This window comes from Hylobates moloch, unplaced genomic scaffold (assembly GCF_009828535.3).
Source record: "Hylobates moloch isolate HMO894 unplaced genomic scaffold, HMol_V3 SCAFFOLD_1, whole genome shotgun sequence".
Taxonomy (NCBI): domain Eukaryota; kingdom Metazoa; phylum Chordata; class Mammalia; order Primates; family Hylobatidae; genus Hylobates; species Hylobates moloch.
In genome coordinates this window covers 69,723,515-69,743,203 of record NW_026652276.1, presented here as the reverse complement: position 1 = coordinate 69,743,203, position 19,689 = coordinate 69,723,515, and the positions used below count along the sequence as shown (strand labels likewise).

Sequence of the window (19,689 nt, the reverse complement as noted above, 5' to 3'; positions counted from 1 at the left end):
TAATAAACATACAGGTCACAATCTGGAGTATCATAATTGTGATTAATAATTCTTAGGGAACCAGAGAACATTTCATTAGATTATAATGATTTTTATCCTCCTTTGAAAAATTGCCACAAATTTATAAAGGATTTATATGTTTTTCAGAAACTTCAGTCCATTAGCAAAAATGAACAAAGTTGATGTCCTGCCTTTGAGATTTTGAAAATGTTATCAAGATGAATGTGTAGAAGGCATACTCATTAATAATATGAAGGCAAAACTATGTCAGAAATAGGGTTTTGATTTTTTTAAGTGTTTACTTGGACTACACATTCACCTTCATATTTCTCAGCCTACACCATTTCTATATACTTGGCTAAAATACTTATTACTAAAATACCTGATTAAGTTGGCCTAATTTTCTTTTTTTCTTTTTTTGAGACAGAGTCTTGCTCTGTTGCCCAGGCTGGAGTGCAGTGGCAGAATCTCAGCTCACTGCCTCCTGGGTTCAAGTGATTCTCCTGCCTCACTTCCTGAATAGCTGGGATTACAGGCACGTGACACCACGCCTGGCTAATTTTTGTATTTTTAGTAGAGACGGGGTTTCACCATGTTGGCCAGGTTGGTCTCAAACTCCTGACTTCAGGTGATCCGCCTGCCTCAGCCTCCCAAAGTGCTGAGATTACAGGGTTGAGCCACCGCACCAGGCCTATGTTGGCCTAATTTTCTGGTTTAATAAATAATTTATTTTCTTATTGCTAGAATTAATATATATGTATTTGTTCAAATATTGTGTTTTTCAGATTTACTTCTACCTGTATATTGCTAAATGGAATTTTATTCACATTCAGCAGTTGAATAAATCTAAAATACAGAGGTAAAAATAGACATTGAAAAACTGTGATTCTGAGCCTCAGATCACTAAAATGATATTTTCATGTTGCTAAGAAACAGTTTCTATTTAATTGGAACAAAACTTCATCAATGTTTTCTGTTTCTCTCAGTTCTGTGAAATAATCCCTTACAATCCAATAAAGTTAAAACCTGAATGTGGTTTGGAGTACTTGTATTTATTTAGAAATGTAGAGATTCCTACTTGGGGTAAACAGCCTCCAAGATGGCACCCAGTGATCCCCACTTCCTGATATTCACAGCCTGTGGAGTCCCTCCTACATTGTACCAGGGTTGGCCAATGGAATATGGCAGAAATGATGGTGTCCCACATCCAAGACTACATTATTAAAGAACTGCTTATGGCTTTTCTCTCATTGCTCACTCTAGGGGACACCATGTTGTGAGAGGCCCATGTATGGCTAAACTAAACCCCTGTGCGTGTGAGTGAAGCAGAGCCTCAAGCTCCAGATGGATCTGAGATGGCTGCAGCCTGGCTTGACTGCAACCTCATGGATGACCTTGAGCCAGAACAACCGGGCTAAACTGCTCCCAGATTCCTGACCCTCAGAAACAGTGAAATAATAAATGCTTGTTGTTTTAAACTGCTAAATGTTGGGGTAATTGGTTGTGTAGCAACAGATAACTAACAAACTACCTTTAGTTACTATGCTTCCTATTAAACCTGTTACTTAAACTATATACTTGGCTAAAATACTTGTTACTAAAATACGTAATTAAGTTGGCCTAATTTTCGTTTTTTCTTCTTTTGAGACAGAGTCTTGCTCTGTTGCCCAGGCTGCAGTGCAGTGGCGTAATGTCGGCTCACTGCCTCCTGGGTTCAAGCGATTCTCCTGCCTCACGTTCTGAATAAATTGTTCTTTAGTCCAAGCCTATTAGTATTTTTAAGTAGAACATTGCTTTGCCATTAAGGAAATATGCCCTAAATTGGTAGTTCTTGATGGTGGTGGTTCCACTCTCCTCCTACCCAAGGACAACCTAGAGCTCTGTGAGGGAATATTTTTGGTTGTCAAAATGATTAATGGAACTCACTGGCCTCTAGTAGATGGGGGCTAAGGGTGTTAGACATCCTGTAATGTGTAAGACACTTCATTTTAAGATAGCAAAGGAAACATTACAAAACATTTGTTTTATAAAAAGGGTGTTATTCCAATAGAGCTGAGAGCTACCAGATTAAGGAGAGGAATGTCCTGCTTTTCCTGGGGAAGGGTAAATGAAATCTGCTGATCTTTTTTTGAGATGGTCCATAATGGAAAAGTAAAAGAAACCAGGAATTTGTCACATGGAATGTAATTTGCTAAAAAATTTGAATATAAGAATGTAAAATTTGTAATCATAAAAATTCCATTTGAAATGGTATTTTCTAAAGAGAGAAATCGGCCTTTAGTTTTAGGTAACAGGTTAGTTTGAGACAGGCAAAATTCCACACTCATGGAAGGAAATAATGAAGCGAGTGAAATGAAGAGATGTTCTCACTGCCCTTTAGCATCCTAAACTGGGCAAATCCAAAATTATGAAAGGAAGGCAGAGTAAAAAACTTCCATAAAAAATGAAACTTTATTTTGGTACAATTTTCATTTTCATGTAGATGTAAAAATATGCATGTTATTGAAATGATCAGAGATTGATTTGATGTGGCTCACAAAAATTGAGATCTATAAGATATATTTTAGAAAAAGTTAGGTCTTTTAATATAGCATTCAGAGTAATTTTTCTTGGATGTTAAATACATTTTAAATCAAATGTGATGTAGTATATTCTAGGCTTATAGGATTTGTTTTAGCAAACAGAGTACATTGAGTGAGTTTGAATTTGTATTTTCTGGAGTGATTCCATTTGGGTTGACAAGGCAAGGTCTCATGAGGAAGGCCCTAGGAAAGGGTAGGGGATATTCTGGGCCAAAATACAATAGACCATAAGCATCATCTTCTTGTAAGGCAATGTAATAGAGGATTGAAAAAGTCAGGAAGCCAGAGTCTCTGTCTTTATTTATTATATCTTTTAATGTGTTTGCTTATTATTTTTGTGAAGTATATGTTTATATATTTTAAAAATCACCTTTCTAAATGTACAGTTCTATGAGTTTGGACAAAAGCATAAAGTTGTACAACTACCACTACATTCAAGATATTGAACAGTTCCATCATCCCCAAAATTCATTTTTTTTAGTCAAAACCTCTACCCCAGTTCTTAGCAAGCTCTGATCTATTTTCTGTCTTTATAGTCTGGCCTTTTCTAGAAGGTCCTAAAAATTAGATCATTATATAGCTCTTCTAGTCTTTTTCCTCTCATTTAGCATAATACATTAGAGATTTATCTAAGTTGCTGCATGTGACAGCAGTTCATGCTTTTACTGCTGAGTAGTACTCCATTGCATAGATGTACTACACTTTATCCATTCACCAGCTGAAAGACAATTGGGTTGTTTCCAGCATTTGGAGATTATGAATAGTCACTATAAATAGTCACATACAGGTTTTTGGTTGAAAATAGGTTTTTATTTCTCTTTGGTAAATGGTTAAGAGAGGATGGCTAGATCATATTGTATGTTTAGCTTTATTAAAAAAACTTACCAACTATATTCTGAAGTGGCTATATTATTTCATATTTTCATTAGCAATGTATGATGGTTCCAGTGCTTCACATCCGGGTCATCATGTGGTTCAGCTGGTCTTTTTAAGTTTAAACATTCTGTTAGGTATGTAGTGATGTCTCAGTGGGTTTTTTATTTGGTGTCATACATAAGAAATCTTTGTTTATCTTTGTTCCCATCTTGCTTTATTTCCAGTGTTTCCAATATACGTTTTCTTACAGTTTTCATCTCTCTGCTGAAATTCCATATTGGTTCGTGCACATTGTCTGCCTTCTCCATTTAGAGCCTTTAACATATTACTAATGGTTATTTCAAATGGCTTGTGTGATAGTTCCAGCATCTGAATCATCTCTGAGTTTTGTTCTGTTGATCACTTTATCTCAGGACAGTGGGTTACTTTTCCTATCTTACTGTCTTGTTATTTTTGACTGAATACCAGACATTGTTTGTAGGACAACAGAGGCTGAAATAAACAGTATATATGATTGGAAATGAGCATATCTCTTCTTCTGCTAGGCTATTTGTATAGGGGTTGAGTTTATCTAGTTAGCAGTTGAGCAGGTTTTGTTGCTGCTTGGGTGTCAAAGAGCTTTTCTCTCTCTCTTTTTTTTTGAGACAGAGTCTTGCTCTGTCGCCCAGGCCAGTGTGCAGGGGTACAGTCTCAGCTCACTGCAACCTCTGCCTCCTGGATTCAAGTGATTCTCATGCCTCAGTCTCCCAAATAGCTGGGATTACAGGCATGCGCCACCACACTGGGCTAATTTTTGTATTTTTAGTAGAGGTGTGGTTTCACCATGTTGGCCAGGCTAGTCTTGAATTCCCGACTTCAAGTAATCTGCCCACCTCGGCCTCCCAAAGTTCTGGGTTTACAGGCGTGAGCCACTGCGCCTGGCTGAGATTTTCTCAATGTTGCTGCTCTACCCCCAGCTTTCAGCCTTTCCTGTGTTGTAGCACCACAAAAGAGATCTATCTTCCCAAGGAGTGGACTGCTATTGCTTGTTACCCAGTATTGTATTGCAAGCTCAGTTGTTTTGTTCCTATGTGATCCTACTTCTCCTTTTCAAGGCAGCCAAACTGCCTTGCATCTTTGGCAAATCTTCTGTAGGACTTTCCTGCACCTGCCCAGTGGTAGGAGACTTCTAATAGTAATGGTGTAGGATCCTGAGCCTAGGACTGTTCCTTCCTCTTCCAATAATGACAAGGTTTTGTTTTGTTTTCTCTTTCTCTAGCTGTAATGGGTTTCCATCTAGTCTTGGAGATATACAGGTTCTGCTTCTTCCCCTGAGGCTAGAGGCTTTTGTTCCTTGAGAAAGCTTCTAAGGAGAGCTTTGTGACTTTCCCTCAGCAACTGCACTCCCCTCCTCCAGGCCTGCACCACCAAGGATGACTCCCTCTGGTCCCCCATCCTCACCCAGTCTTTCTCATGAGCACCAAATGGGAATCTGTGAAGAAGATCTTGTAAGTGTGTACTGCTTTTCTGTCTGTGGCTCCCAGACAAACCTGTACTGTCACACTAGTTCACAGTCAGACTTCTGCAATTTGTTAGAAATTTTAGCAAATCCTTCCTCTTTGATGGCAACCGGCACCTCTTCTTCCTGTGTTCTGCCAAAGGTGAGACAGAGCTTGCACCCTGTATTCTTAGAGAGGCCTTGGATTTCAAGCTACCTAGTTGCCCTATGGCCTTAACTATCTGATGGGTTCAAGAAAAATTATGAGTTTGTATTTTATCTGTAGTTTTTCTCATTTCTAGGGTGGAAAAGTTGTTCTTGTCTGCTTTCTACATCCTAGGTAGAAGTAGAACTCCCATTGTATCTTTCTGTTGTTGCTGTTTTGAGACACAGTCTCATTCTGTTGGCCAGGCTGGAGTGCAGCGGCATGATCTCAGCTCACTGCAACCTCTGTCTCTCAGGCTAAAGCAATTCTGCCTCAGCCTCCCGGGTAGCTGGGATTACAGGCATGTGCCACCAGGCCCAGCTAATATTTATATTTTTAGCAGAGACGGGGTTTCACCATGTTGGCCAGGCTGGTCTCGAACTCCTGACCTCAGGTAATCTGCCTGCCTCCACCTCCCAAAGTGCTGGGATTACAGGCGTGAGCCACCGTGCCCGGCCCCCATTGTATCTTTAAAGATATTCTAGAGATTAAAATTTCACAGATTTTTTCCAGTAATGCACGGAAGGGTTAATAATTTTCACTATCCAAAATTTCATCTTCAAATTTGGCTGAGTCATGGACCAGCTAGGAAAAAGCCAGGCAATATTATTTCTGGCATATTGCTATGTGCACTCAAGTGCTATCATCATTTTCTTGTCCTACAAGAAGCCTTGGAGTTTCACAGAACAGCCCCTCTTTATGGGCAGAGGTGGCTGGCTGGCCACCAAACGTTTATGCTCCTTTCTATAGTAGAGTGCCATTGGGAAGAGTTGGCCCTTCCATGAACTACACTTTACAGCTTGCCTTACCATTAGCTACTGCCATGTAACTGTGTTCTAGCAAATACAAAATTGCAGAATTGACGTGAGCCACTTTCAGGCTTCCCCTGTAAAAGCCACTCATGTGGCACTCCTCCATGCCCCTTCCCTTACCACCAGGTCGATGCAAATGCCCACAGTCGTGTGGGAAGTCAGGTGTTAAAGAAGGCAGAGCCTCTATTGGTCCGAATCCCTAATGACTGTGTAGAATGGAACTCATACACTCCCATCCCCCAAGCCTGGAGTCAACTTGGACTATTTCCTGAGCAAGACATCAATTTTGTGTTCCAGCTCTTAGAGATATTAAGGTCAATTGTCCTGGCAAGTGGCCAACCCTAACTAATCTTATCCTTTCCTTCCCTTGTCAAATCACCTGGTCAACCTGCTCTGATATGAGATTTTACCAGGCTTGCCAGTTATCTGTAGGTCATTCACAAGAAACAGACTCCTAGACCCTCACCATTCACGTATAGATGAAGTTGAGAAGCTAAAAACTAGATGAGAGTCAGAAAAATATATTTTCCAAGGGTGATAAAGATTTCATCTAATGTATTGACTCCAAATTATTATTAGTGGCTGCTTGTAGTGCTGTGTTGGGAAATTGAGCAGTGTCCAGGCTAATAGAAAAGAACACTGTGATTAATTGGCAATAACTATCATGGCAGGTGAGGTAGGGGTGATGGCATGGGTTCAAAGAACTTCGTCATCCCTGGGACTTAAGCCAAGCTCTTGGATGCATTCAGTAGGCTGTTCCTAGAAATAGTACCCAGATTTGTAAGTCTCAAGTAAGAAGCACTTACCATTAAGGCAATATCCTTACCATGGCTGTTACTTATATAAGTTGGTATAATTTATTGGCAGCCTTAATAGGCTAAGTTATAAATGAAATTTAGACATCCCTCTGCCTAGATTCTGCTTGTTTAGTTTAGAAATCAGGTATTTTCAGGACTCAAAATTTCTAGTAAAACAATTTTGAAGGCACACATACTGCTTCCATCTGAGCAGTGGCAAAGCAGATGATTTTAATCGTTGGGATTGTGATCTAGTGTCTTGAAGTCTATTCTGATGAACCGATGAACTCCTTACTGCCTTATAGACTGGTCTGGCAAACAGAAGGAAACAAAGAATAGGAAACAGTCCCTGATATAGACAAACCTTTGGTGGTTAAAAAGCAGACAGACCCCTTCTTTCTGCTGTGGGAATTAGAGTTTACTTACAGTGCCTCTCAAGTGCCTGGATTTCTTAAGCTACATGTTCTTAGATATTATACTATTCTCTTGATGACAAAGGATGAAGTTCAGTTGCACACACCTAAGTCCAAATCACACTGCATCCAAACAAAATCTTGGCTTAATCTTTTTCACAAACACATTAGAGATTTTTTATTTTCACATGACATGGGAAAGAGTAATATATTTTGAAAACAAAATAAAATGGAGAAGTTAGCCAGGAAGTTTATGTAATTTCTAATCATGAGGAAATAGACACATCCAAATTGAAGGATATTCTGTAAAATAACTGTTCCAGAGTCTTTTAAAAATGTCAATGTCATGAAATAATTTTTAAAAATGGTTGAGGGATTGTTTTAGATCAAAAAAGACTAAAGAGGCACAACAACTAAATGCAATGCTCAATCCTCCATTGAGTCCCAGATGAAACAAGCCAAAGAGATAGTTTTAAATCTTTTGAAGAAATTTGAATATAAACTTTATATCAATGTTAAATGTCTTGAGTGTGAAAATTGCAGAAGAGTTTCCTTCTACAATTTTAGATAGGTGTTGTAGTACTTAGACCATGGTATCAAAATGTCTGCACTTACTCTCAAAGGATGTGCATTACACTTAAAGAGATATGGCAACTGTGGTCACTGTTGGAGAATCTAGATGAAGGCTATACAAGCATTTATTGTTCTGGCCTTACAACTTTCCTATAGGTTTAAAATTTTTCACACTGAAAAGCTAGGAAGAAAAGTTTTTCTACTTAATGGTATATCCTAAGAATTTCCTGTAATATTATATTATATCCTAACCACTCATAATGACTACTTTTAATAACACCATGGTATTCTTTTGAGGGAATATGTATTCCCTTTAATGATTCCACAATTTAGATTCCTAATAAATAATACTTCAGTGTGCATCTCTGTATGTGTTTGTTGATTCTAATCTTGGCATAAATTTCCACAGGTAGGTTGCTGGATCAAATGGCCATTTATGGAGAATTTGAAACATTCTGCTGTGATCTATTTTTTTTTTAAGCTGGTAAGTGAGATGGCAGGATCTTAATAAAAGTGAGTCATTTCAAACAGTTATATTTCTGTCAGCCTGAATATTTTTAGATTGCTGACACCCCTTTTTCCTCACTCATTGCCGATCTCCCCAATAGCTGTGGGACCTTGGTTCTGTCTTTGCTGCCATCTATTCCTTTAGATGAGATTTTTCAGACTCAGATACTGGGCACCAAGAGGCCAATGAGAGTAGGAGGAAGTTGTTAAGCTTTTCAATATTTCATCAAACAAAATTCATACATTTCTCACACTGAAGCTCACATAAGTGAGTTTAGACATGGAGTCTGGCTCTGGTTCAGCTTTGATAGGTAGGGCTGTAACCTCAGACAGCAGCTCAAATGCAACCTGAGACCCTGAGCCAGAACCACCCCATGAAGCTGCACCCAGGTTCCTGACCTGCAGAGATTGTGTGAGAGAATGAATGTTTGTTGTTTTTAGCTGTCAAGCTTTAGAGTACTTTTTTAATGCTGCGATAGATAACCAATACAGATTCTGGAAGTGAGATGTGGCCATAACAAAAACATAAAATGTGAACAAAAGACTTGAATACATACTTCATAAAAGGAGATATGTGAATAATAGGCATATAAAAAGGAGTGCATTAGTCAGCAGGAAAATGCGTATTAAAAGCACAATGCAATGCCACTGCACACCTACCAGAAAGGGTCCAAGTGTTGGTGAGGATGCAGAATACCTGGAACTCATATATTGCTGATGGGAGTGTAAAGTGGTGTAAACGAATACAGTTAACCTAAGCCAGTTGACCCAGAAAGTACACTGCTAGGTTTATAGCAAGAGAAATGATTGCATACAACCAAAATAAGAGGAACACATAAATGTTCCTAGCAGCTTCATTTATTATAGGCCTAAACTGCAAATAACTCAAATATTTAGCAGAAGAATGGATAAATAATTTGTGATATATCCGGGCAATGGAATACTACTCAGCAATAATAATAACCGAAGTATACATACAGCAACATGGATGAACCTCACAAGCACTATTTTGAGCAAAAGCATGCTATGTAGTTTCATTTATATGCCATTAAGGAACAGGTTAAAACAAATTTATGGTGATAAAAGAGAGAGTAGTGGTTGCCTCAGGATTGGTAAGTTGTATTGACTGGAAGGTAGCAGGAGTGAACTCTCTGGGGTGATGGAAATGTTCAACATTTGATCTGGATAGTGATCACATGGTTTTATGTATCTAAAAAATTCACAAAATAGTCACCCATTTTGTTCATTTTACTACTATATAAATTACATGTCAAGAAGATAATGTCGAAAAGATCCAAAGGCCTTTCTGACCCTAGAGAACATGTCTTTGGCCCCTTCTCTGACTTCTCCTCCAAACACTCTTCCCCTTATTCACTCCCCAAACACCCTGGCCGCCTTCCTGCTCCTCCAACACACCAAGCATACTGCCACCTCAGGGCCTTTGCACTGGCTCCTCCCTTGTCAGCACTCCCTGTCCTCAAATATCCCTGCAGATATCATCCTTCGCTTTATTCAGGTCTACCTATCATTGTCACAGTTCTCTAGAAACAGAGCCCTGGGCAAAGGTTAAGTCTCAGAGGGTTACTTGGGAGGTACAATCCCACACAGCTGGCCACTCGATATGTTAGTTTCTAGAGCAGCTGTAATAACGCACCACACACTGTCATCACTCAGAACAACAGAAATGTATTGTGTCACAGTTCTGGATGCTAGAAGTCTGAAGTTAAGGTATGGCGAGGCCATGCTCCCTCTCAAACCTGTAGGGGAGGCTCCTTCCCTCCCTCTTCTAGCCTTGGTGTTTGCAGCTCTCTGATGTTGCCTAGCATTTAGATGCATTGCTCCAATCTCTGCCTCCATTGTCACCTCACCATCTTCCCCTGATGTGTCTCTGTCTTTCTCCTTCTAAGGACAAGAGATTGGATTAGGCCCCCATCCCGTTAGTGACTTCATCTTAACTTGATTCCATCAGCAAAGACCCTATTTCCAAATACTATAAAGCCACATTCACAGTTACTGGGGGTTAGGACTTCGACATATCTTTTTGGGGAACATAGTTCAACCCATAACAGTCGGTGCACAGGCTTGTCCACACAGCAGGCTGTGTGGAGAAATTGTGCACCAGACGGAGGGGGAAAGGGAGAGGCAGTTCAGTATCCTCCAATCTCCTGTTTCCTGTCTCCCGCTGGTGCAAAGTCCATTCAGGGGGAATGAAATCCTCTTCCTTTCCAAGTTGCATCGTTCAGCCCCATTGGCAGTTGCTCAGGAAACAAGGTCCTGCAGTTTGGCATTTCAGCTGAGTTTGGATGTGGGGAGAGAAGCCAGATATTCTAGGCCTGTGGCTGGTGAGCCTCAGGCAGGAAAACCACAGGGGCCTGTGGTGGCTGCAGGGAGCAAGTAAGTGGCTGAGGAAGGGACAGGTGGTGCTGAGACAGGCCCCAGGTTCTGCCCAAATGTCATCTGACCAGAGAGGCCTTCTCTGACTACTTCATACCAGATAGATGCTCCTTTCCTGTCTCTGCATTTCCTTGTTTTGCTTCATCGTTCTTCACATCAATTATCGCCATTTGACAGATTATATATTTATGTGTTTATTTGCTATGTCTCATTTTACTCACCACCACAGTGTTCCCTGCAAGTAGGAAATTTATCTGCTCGTCCTTTGCCCTTTCTTCAGTGCCTATCACAGTGCCTGGCACGTTGTAGGTGCTCAGTAAATATTTATTGAGTTTCAATGACTCAAGGAATCAATGGATATAAAGAAATGAAAAAGACTTGGTCTTTGCAGTCTGTTGGGGAGTAGCTGAGTGGGTGGCAGTGGGATTCTCTTAGGTCCAGACAGGCTTGTCCTAAGCAGGTCAGGCCCCAGGTGCAGCTGCAAGCAGAGCTCCATTTCCAGGGTTTGAATTCTGCAGCTCCCCGAGGAGGCCAGGGGCTGCCAGGATCACAGCTGCAAAGCCTCTGGGTCATCAGGCAGAGGAAAGAGCAGACAGAGGGAACTCTTCTCATCTGGACTTGCAGGGTCGGCCTTGCCCACAGGGGAGGGTATTACTTCCTGCAGAGTCACGGTGGGGAGAAAGAATCCTGTCTTCCCAGGTTGACCTCTTCTAAGCTTCCTATTTTCTATCTCTGGAACCAAACTAGTACTTTTAGTCCCAAAATGCCAATAAATATATCTTCTTTACTAGTTGTGGCACTATCATATTTTTAAGGTGAAAATTAGTGTCACCTAAGCAGAAGAGCTCAGCTCCTTATTACCTATTGCCCAGTCAAGATTTAATGTGTCTCACTTTAAATGACGATTCTCCATTTTACTTCCTTCAAGTCACACGTGCTCTTGGTTCAATATAATCAATATGATTTTTAGTCACATTCTCTCTTTCCTATGCTATTTTCTCTGTGGAATCCACTATATAAAGTCATCCATTTTTTGAAATATGTAGGAGACCATATTGGATTACTGATGAAAAGGAAATTGTAACAAACACTGGGTGACCATAATTCATTCAAAATTGGTTTGTGGTAATTTTCGCTGTTAGTGTGAAAAATGAGTATAACACAGGTAGAGATTTTCTGAGTTGAATAATGTACTCTGTGTCTTTCTTACAATAATAAAAAGCAATGGCAGCTTGTTATTTCACCAAAATAAATATACTCCACCACTAGAAAATAGGCCTAAGACTAAAGCTGTGACACGGTGACATTTTCCTCACTGCAAATTATGTACCAAAGTTCATTACTGCAACTTTACCAACTGAGCTTGAGAAAGTGGCATATGTAACCCTCTCCCTTTGTTTTGGTGAGAAAGTGCAGGCTTTGTTTTGGTGAGGAAGGCTTTGGCATAGGTGGAGTACTGAACCCAGTTTGGACCTGAGTGATTTGTGGATTGCTGACTTTCACCATTCTGGGTTTGTGAGGAATTGTCCCTTCTGGGAAGGGGGCGAGGTGGAGCGTTCAAGCTCTTCCCTAGCCTATTGCCTCCCAGGAGGCAGGGAGTTTGTATGTTACAGGAACTAACACTAATAACTACCATTTTCTTTATAGAGGTCAGTATGCTTCTCAACCAGATGCAATTACTTCCAGGACAAAAGATTTTTCTTTTCTCTTAAGACTTGCTTCCATTAATAACTAAGTCACAAATTTTAACTCTGAATTTTTTTAAATTAATAGAGTTCATTTTAACTTTGCCTCCTGACTAGATAATTTACCTTTCTATAAAACTAGGAACTATAACTGCCCTTACCTATGAAGTTACCTGAAGTGCACGGGGAGTACAAAACAGAACTTTACCTTAGTCTTTTACAAAGCTGGAGATTGGAAGATAGTCACTAGACAAGTTCAAACCATTTTTTTTCTTGCGCTTATATTTAGTTGTTTACCTTAATTCTAGTGCCCCGAAGTTGGATATATCTAAAGTACAGTTAAAACTAAATAGCTAATTCCTTTCTAATTTAATTTACTTTTACATGTCATAATGATAGAAATACAAAACCAAACCAAAACAAAAACTCTGCTTCTAAAAGTCACAAAGAAATGTAATAATACTGTCGATCTAAAAGAAAGGAACTGAGGCAGAGTTAATTTAAGTAGGAGTTTATTTGGGCCGGGAGTTTGAAGATTGCAGCCCAGGAGCATAGATGCACGCTGCCCTGAATAGACACTCTGATTAGTAGCAGTTACAGGCAGACTTTTATTTATCTTTTTTTTTCTTTTCCTTTTTTCCTTTTTTCCTGTCACCCAGGCTGCAGTGCAGTGGTGCAATCTCAGCTTACTGCAGCCTCAACCTCCCAGGTTCAAGTGATCTTCCCACCTTAGCACCTGCAAGTAGCTGGGACTACAGGCGAGTGCCACCATGCCTGGCTGATTTTTGTATTTTTTGCAGACACGGGGTTTCGCCATGTTGCCCAGGCTAGTCTTGAACTCCTGGCCTCAAGCGACCCACCTGCCTTGGCCTCCCAAAGTGCTGGGATTACAGAAGTGAGCCACTGCGAAGGGCCTACAGGCAGGCTTTTAAAGGTAAGAAAAGAAAACAGTGAGTGGGCTGATACAAAGTTGTTTGTCAGGAATTCTCATTGGTTTACAGACTAAACACTGATTAGTGATTGGCTATACATTGTTAAGCTACAGGGTGTGGGTTATAGTGTCTGGTGTAGCATTATTAGGTTAATTTATAGCTACTGTGGCAATAGCTAAGCAGTTTCAGGAGATAAATACATAGCTCAGAGTGGGGATTAGGGCACAACTGTGATCTCATTTTAATGCCTCTCTGGGCCTAACAATTCGTAAGGGCTCACGATCCTCAGATGAAAGTTCTTTTCTTTCCTCAGTACTTAATTTAGTACTGAAAATATTGAAGTCCTAAATGTGGGTCATTTGTGACTTTTGCTTTAGCAGTGAAGTCTAAAAAAAATGTGTTATCGTAAATAAAATTTTAGCTACTTTCCTGTCTCCCCTTATCATCGCTTTAAGATCTTAATCCAAATATAGTCCCCTAAATGGACAAATCACAGTTTTAAAACAAACCACAACCTTTTTATTATAACCCACAAATTGGGACTCTCCTGATCAGATATTTTTAATTACGCATTTCTTTTTTAGAAAGCTCAAGAGACTGTAAGAGCTGTACTTCCCTAATGAGTATGGTATTCCTCACAACTCCCAGGCGAATTACTTTGCATAGAAAAGGCAATTGTCTTGGTTGAGTAGGAATTAATGTTGAAGGTGTGGAAGGAAGTTGACTTGATTCAGTTTTCACTAGCCTAAGTCACAGATGTTAAATTGCAAGTTTCACGTCAGGCACCAAAATAGAACAGATATGAAATTCCAAAGTGAGATGCCAAGATGCAAACTTTCAATCAAAATACTAAAGACCAGTTTCATGGATCCAAAACTTCTCACCTGAAGGGGGAAATAACAGTGCCTACGAAGGAGAAATTAAAGGAAGATTTTGTGAGGAGTTGTAATGGTTAATTTTATGTGTCACCTTGAGTGGACCAAGGGGTCCCCAGATTAAACATTGTTTCTTTGTGTGTTTGTGAGGGTTTTTCTGGATGAGATCAGCATTTCAATAAGTGGACTCAGTAGATTGCCCTCCTCAAGGAGGCAGCATCCCATTAGTTGGGGCCCGAGCAGAACAAAAAGAAAAATTTGCCCCTTTTTTCCTGCCTTACTCCTAGCATGGGGACATCTCATCTTCTGCTCTTGGATTGGAATTTTTAGCAGCTTCCTTAGTTTTCAGGCTTTTGGATTCAGACTGAATTACACCGCTTTCTTGGGTTTCCATCTTGCAGATGGCATATGGTAAGACTTCTCAGCTTCCATAATTGTGGGAGCCAATTCCTCATAATAAATCTCCTTTTATAGATACAGATATAGACATAGTTATAGATATATAATCCATTGGTTCTATTTCTCTGGAGAACCATGACTAAAACAGGAGTATTTTCTTGTTTTAGTCATGGAAAGTCTTGAAAAATAATATTTCTCATACTATTTTTTCCTCTCCATGTGGGCCACTCAGAGAACCTGTAAGTTGGGAGCATAGGGGATTGTTGTCTGACCCCAGCCCTGGAAACCTACAGATCAAGAGAGAGGGACTGGTGAGCCTCTTTGGCGAGTGAAGAGGCTGTACTGTTGGTAGGATTGGTCTGCACTCTGAGTTTGTTAGAGCAAAATAGGTGTTGAGTGTCCCTCTGGACCAAATGTGGGACACACAGAAGAGAACGATCCTGGAGCCCCTTTAAATCCTGCTCAAGAAGACAGCTGGGGTGTGGGTGGAAGATAAATTGGGAGTCCTACAGAGGGAGGAAATTTGGAGGGGACTCAGGAAATCCAGTGACACTTGCTTATGTTGGGGGCCCAGCAGCAGGGGCACCTAAGAAAAAATGAAGGCACCCACAAGAGAAAGAGCAGGTTTGACATTAGCCAGGTTTGGAAGAGACAATACCATCTTACAACTGTCCCAGTAAAGTAAGAACTTTATTGCCCCTTCTTTTCTCTCTTCCCTTCCCTACTCTGATTCTGGAAGGGTCAAAACCAGCAGCTTTCATGGTGGTCTGGGATGAGGAAGGAAAGGAGAAGCTGACCACGTCTTCTCTCCTAAAGGCTGAGACCTGCCTATGACCAGCTGTAGGTTGGGGAGGAGGGCACAATTCTTTTCTTTGAAATGAAGATTGAAATATGTAGTGATATATTGGTTTGGGCATTCTAATAGAAAGAATCTGGTACTTTCTATTACCTATAAGTGACCAAACAAGCTATATCCAGTGGCAGGGGTACAATTGCCTTCACTGAGCAAGTTTAAACATTAAAATTGCTTTTATGATTTCACCGAAGGAATACTGCATCTTCATTGAATTGGTTATGTCACCAGCAGGAGTGATAGATGTTTTTTTTATAACCTACCTTCCAATGAGGTACCTAAAACATGGTGAATCAGATTTTTCCCCATATACGGATATGAGTGAATGCCCAATCTATGATAGAATTTCCTGGAGAATTTCTATGGGTTTCTCAGGAGACCCATCCCTTGTATCCTTTATAGCCAAAACTTGCAATTTATAGATGTCAAAGCCTTTTAGAATAAGTGATCTCGACGGCTTATCGCCATCAGGTCCCTGTGAAATGCAGAGAGCACCTAGTATTATCTGCACTATATGGAGAATAATAGCTAAGAGTTATTGAACACTCACTATGTGCTTGGCACTTATGCTAAATATCTTACAAATACCAAATTCATGTATAATACTATTAATTTCTCCACTCTACAGATGATGAAACGGAGTCTTAGGCTAAGTAGTTAAGTTAAGGCCAAACATTTAGTAGAAGATATGGCTGCAATTTGAACTTGGCTGCCTGCCTTCAAATTCCTAACTTTGAACCTCTGCTCAGATGAACAAAATGGAAATCAGACATTTAGCAACTCATTCGAGGATCTACACAGCATTAACAGATATTGGTCTTGTCTCATCCTTGTCTCATGGAGATCTTCAGTAGAGATCTTAGTTCTCTAGTAGAGAAAGAATTCACTAAACTATAGGAAGGAGATTAAGCAGATAATACCTTTTCCCAGTGAAAAAACAAGTCTCAAAAGATAGTGTAAGTAAATTATAACTGTACACTAGAATATTTGGTGGCCAGGAAAAAATGTTTAAGGATTTTTTAAGGAAAGTAAAGCATTTTTCCATTCCAATAGAAAAAGTAGCCTATAAACTATTAATGCTTTCAAGTCTGTTTGAATACATGTATCTATACACATACATGTATGCACATATATATATACATAGCTAGTTATATGTATGTGTTTGTGGGTACATGTATGAGCATATCACTTCTAATTTTAAATTTTTTTTTAATTTTTGTAGAGATGGGGGGGGTCTCCCTATGTTGCCCTGGCTGGTCTTGAACTCCTGGCCTCAAGCAATCCTCCTGCCTTGGCCTCCCAAATTGTTGGGACTACAGATGTAAGCCACTGTGCTTGGCCTTGATTGTATCTTTTTATGATAGAAAAGTTTAGAATTAAATGCACTAAAATATTAACAGTATTACCTCTAGGTGATGGAATTATGGGTAATTTTTACTTTTTCTCCTATACTTTTCTCTATTTCCCCCCAAAAGATCAATCATATTATTTTTTGTCTCCATATAGGTTTATTAATATTTTATTTACTTAACATTTTTATTGAGATAATTTGCATACTGTAAAATTCACTCATTTTAACTATACCATTTGATGATTGTTATTAAATTTATAGAGTGGTGTACCCATCACCACAGTCCAATTTTAGATCATTTCTAGAAGATTTCTCAGGCCCATCTGCAGTCATCCCTTATTCCCACCTCCCAGCCTTAGGCAATCCCTAATCTATTTTCCATCTCTATAGATTCGCTTTTTCTGGAAGTTTCACATAAATAGGATCATACAACATATGCTCTTTTGGGACTGACATACATTATGTTCTTTTAAAGAGAAGGAAATGAATAAATATTCTTTGGTTCTTTGCCTTTCCCATCCAATTCAAGCAAAAGCCCATTTTCTTCCTCTTAATACTATAATAACTAATTATCAACAGAGTTTCCTTTACTCCTGTAGTTCTTGACCAGCAATCAAATCCCTCTCAGATCACAAGATAATCTGTAGGACAGTAAAGCTATTCCTGATGTTTTAAGGATCTCTAATTTTTAATTCCTCACACATTTCTCTATTTTTACATTAAAAAACTGATTTATAACTATTTTGTTCTTACCCTCTGAACAGTCATTGTAGACATGCCCTATACTCCCATTCTATTGGCAGAAACAGGGACACCATCACTGATGTGCAAGGGTTTGGAATCAGACAGACCCAAATTCCACTCCAGGGCCCCATCTCCTGTAGCTGGGTTATCCACCCTTCCTGAGTTCAGTGTCTTAGTGAGTATCTTGGATTACTTGTACCTACCTCTGGATGAAGACATGAGCATGCGCTGGACAAGCTAGTGATTGTTGTTTCTCCTTCGAAAGGATGTTCTTTAAGTAAGTCTTCAACTTCTCTTTAGAGAAAAGGCAGGGCCCCCACACAGCAAAACAAAGGCCTTGCAGTTCATCAGAGCTACACTCCTTAAAATGCACTGTAGACTCCTCGAGGGTCTCACTCTCACTCCCAGCAGCTCATCAGTGTCTTCCTTCAAATCCAATTAACACTCTCCCTGAAAGTACTGATACATATCATTTTCAATATTTCATTAGATTTTCAAGGATATTTATTGCTCTTTGTGGAGTAGTGTCCTTCTGGCTCTGCCTCATAGAGTGTTCTGAAGATTAAATGGGATCACCCATGTAAGGAGTACTGCACAGGGTCTAACACTCAGTGGATGTTCAATAAATGGCGACTATTATTAGTATCATAACCAAAGCTATGGCAACTCTGAGCCTCTGTGTGATGACAGGTGTTGTGCAGCTCCTTTCTCCTCTAGCTCCTTACCTGGAAACCTTCTTTGCAGAAAGGCATTTTCAGAAAGCTTCTGGTGACTTTGAAACATTCTCAGGTGCTCTCTGATGTCTTTATAAATGAAACTTAATATATATAGGAGATACAGTTCCTCCTTCATACCTGTATAGTAGAAAAGCCACAACATAAATACCTTTGGTTAATCTTTATATAGTATATTATTTTAAATATTACCATAAACATGATAGAAATTAACAGAATGAAGGTTAACTGGGGGAAAAGCCCTGAGCAGGGAGGGAGGAGTTGCTGGGGGAACACTGTGGCAGGTCTGAAACCAGATCCTGGCTATCCAGCAGAGGGAAATGGCACATCTTTGGAGGCTTTTATATCATGGTAATAATTGTTTTATTAGGATCAAAGCATCCCAGAAAGCACTTGCTCTTTCTTTCTCTCCAGTCCCCTTGACTCTCCCCTGAGCAGGGTTGGATAGGAGGTGGGGAGGTGGGGGGGTGGGGGGGGCAGGGAACAGTAGAAGAAAGCAATGCCATGTCCCTTTCCCCCATTGTCTGGCCCCAAATGTAGTGCTGTAAATATCAAAACAGTGCTTGGTAATAGTCCAAAACATTTAACTTGTCCCCAAATTCCTAAACAACCATTGGCGTGTAATTTGGTTCTTGGCAGAGTGTAACTGGACAACTTGTAGACATGACATTTGTGTGAACATCTACAAGAGATAGGCCGTTATCACCACCCATTCAACACTCCAGCCAGAGGAAGAACAGCAAGTGGGGCCAGCCATACAAGTTCACCAGCGCGTCCGGGGTCTCGGCCCGCATCCTAAAACTTCAGTTCTGCTGTGGCCGGGCTACTCCCCATTCTCAACTGTGTTTTCTTCACCATGCAGGCGATGGAAGCCCAGGCAGGCCCAGGGTTCAAGGCCAGTGACTTCAGCCTGTCACCTGCTCAGTCCACATCCGGCCCACTGGCCTCCTCCCTCCCTGCCCCCAGCCCTGCCCGCACTGCCCCCATTGCTCCCAGCCCTTCCTCACCCTGCAGGAGAAGCTGGCCTCTCATTCCTCACTGAGAGACTCGACGGGCGTCCCCACGCCAAGCCGTCCTTGCCCTCCCCTCCAGCCCTTTCTGAAGGGGAGACGGCAAAGGTGAGCAAGCAACCGCCGGCAAGTTTCGACAGCTGCTGAGGAAGACTCATGGGTTTCTAAGGAAACAGAGAGGCAGCAGCCATTTTAGTGGCATTTGCTGTATGAAAAATATATAGACACCAGCATCCCCCTCCCCACTCCGCCTCGGCGCCTGCCCTCCCGCCCCGCCTCAGAGGCCCTGGGGTGAGGGTGGGACACCAGTCTCCGAGGGACGCAGCGGCCACCTGTCGCAGGTGGCCGGCCACCGGGGTCGCCACCCCCAGTGCCCCCCAGCAGCGGGACCGCGGGGTCCCCACCCCGGGGAGGAATCCCCACCCCCGGGCGCCGCAGTGCAGCGGCGGGCGGGCAGCTCGGCCCTCCCC

The 19,689-nt window shown here is 40.9% G+C and overlaps 1 long non-coding RNA gene across 2 annotated transcripts in view; it reads right to left on the bottom strand.

The window, feature by feature from the left end:
• Positions 1 to 19,610, bottom strand: part of LOC131383849 (uncharacterized) — a 26,830-nt gene extending 7,220 nt beyond the window's left edge. Inside the window, exons 1-3 of one of the 2 annotated variants that reach the window (XR_009214228.1) lie at positions 19,217 to 19,610; positions 18,201 to 18,329; positions 17,679 to 17,934 (exon numbers count right to left, since the gene is read on the bottom strand). This is a non-coding gene — a long non-coding RNA (uncharacterized LOC131383849). Of the gene's footprint in view, positions 1 to 17,678; positions 18,330 to 19,216 lie in introns of both variants that reach the window. The other variant, XR_009214227.1, reaches the window with a different exon arrangement.
• Positions 19,611 to 19,689: the final 79 nt, after the last annotated feature.